Here is a 2,016-nt window from a genome sequence, read left to right on the forward strand (position 1 = left end):
ATCTATGTTTACCATTTGTAGTAGATTGTATCTTCTGTGTTTCTTTCTCTGTTATTTTATTTTCTTTGTGCATGCATATTTGTGGGTGTGTGTCTTTTGCTTGTATTTTTGAAGGCCTGGATAGTTAGTTAGTGCACTAAAATTTTTTTTCACGTTAGTTCTTTACTATTTTGTCACCTTTCTAGCACTGGTGGTGCAGAGGTTAAAGCGTCTGCCTGCAATGTGGGAGACCCGGGTCCAATCCCTGGGTCGGGAAGATCCCCTGGAGAAGGAAATGGCAACCGACTCCAGAAATCTTGCCTGGAGAATCCCATGGATGGAGGAGCTTGGTGGGCTACAGTCTATGGGTCGCAAAGAGTTGGACTCGACTGAGCGACTTCACTTTCACTTTCTCTTTCTTTCTAGTATTTGAAGTATATGTTTTAAATGTTATCTGTCAGCTTCAACTTTTTAGTACTGTGATGCTAGAGGACATTATTCTGCTTTTTTCTTCTCTCTTTACCTACCTTATAGTAGTATTACCTTATTGTATTATTTCAACCCAATCCAATGGATACCTTTATATACTATATTTTTCCTACCTTTTTTTGTTAATGTGCTAATTGGTAGGGTAGAGGTAGGAGCTGGAGAGGGGCCCACTGGGTCCTTTTGACCTCCTGGTGGCACAGGATGGCTGTCCTACTCTGGGAGTACCAACAGCCTCCTTGCAGAAGTTTGAGGGTGTACCTAGGCTGCCCCAGAGCAGGGCCCACGACACAGTGGCTTAAATCTACAATCACATATATTTAGTGATGACCAGATGTACGAAACTCATAGTTTCTTTCAATTCTTGATGAGCAGAGTCCATCTTTAAAGATTTCTCATGATGGACTGAGGGCTCCTTAAGTTTGATATATTTCATACTAGTTTTCTGTTGCTTTGATACAGTACAGACACCTTGGCTAAATATAAAGAACTTGTCCACAATGAGTTCTATTAATTATTTTTTTAATAATATCTTACTTTGTATGTTCTCTGAGATGTAGAATGTAAACTGATTTTTCTTCACCAAGGGCAAAGGGTGGTCTCAAGCTTCAGGACATTTTTTTTTCTTTTTTAAAAAAAGTCTTTCACTCTACCAGGATAGGTCTTAGAACTGATCGTTCGGTTTCTGGTCTATTTTCCTTTTGTCTGATGTTTCACATATTTTTTTTGTTTTATTTTAATTTGTTTGTTTTTTTTTCTATTCTGTGTTTTATTTTTTTATGTGCATGTATCTACCTTCAGAACCATTTTTTGGATACAGGTTCTGGTTTGTTTATTTCAGCATTTATTTTTTTGGTTTTTTAGTGCTTTGAGTGGCTTACTTGATTTCTTTGTTTAGGTCTGTCTTGTCAATTATGGCTCTTCCCGTCTGGCTAAGAGGCTAAAGTGTCTGCCTGTAATGCAGGAGACCTGGGTTCGATTCCTGGGTCGGGAAGATCCCCTGGAGAAGGAAATGGCAACCCACTCCAGTATTTTTGCCTGGAGAATCCCATGGATGGAGAAGCATGGTGGGCTATAGTCCATGTGGGCGCAAAGAGTCAGACACGACTGAGCGACTTAACTTTCTAACTTTTGTGCAATTATTCGAGCAGAGCTAAGGCTTGGGGGTAAGGCATGGTGTGTCTCTTGATTTGGGGGATTCTATTTCTTCCAGTAGGACCTTTCATTTCTGCCAGTTGCACCATTCTTTGTTCATCCACCACAAGTGTGCAAAGGATGCTGCCTTCAGCTCAGTCTCACACCTGATCCCAGTAATCATGCCTCCTAAAGACCTTCACCCTCGGTCCTCTGCACTGTCGAACCCCTTCCTATCAATACCCTAGTCACCAGAGCTAGAGCCAACCGTGTCGCAGACACCCTCTGAGTTGATCCACGTGCTCTTTCTGCGAGTTACTCTGCCTGAGCTCTGTCTGGAGTACGCCCTCCCCGCTGCACTCTCCTGTGGGCAGGGTCCTTGTTGATCCTCTGCTGCTGTGTGGCTCCCAGACCCAG

General features: G+C 42.3%; 1 non-coding gene across 1 annotated transcript; it reads left to right on the forward strand.

Moving 5' to 3' along the window:
• On the forward strand, positions 1,388-1,459 carry TRNAY-GUA. The gene has a single exon. It is a non-coding gene; the product is annotated as a tRNA-Tyr (tRNA).

This window comes from Capra hircus, chromosome 3 (genome assembly GCF_001704415.2).
Source record: "Capra hircus breed San Clemente chromosome 3, ASM170441v1, whole genome shotgun sequence".
Taxonomy (NCBI): domain Eukaryota; kingdom Metazoa; phylum Chordata; class Mammalia; order Artiodactyla; family Bovidae; genus Capra; species Capra hircus.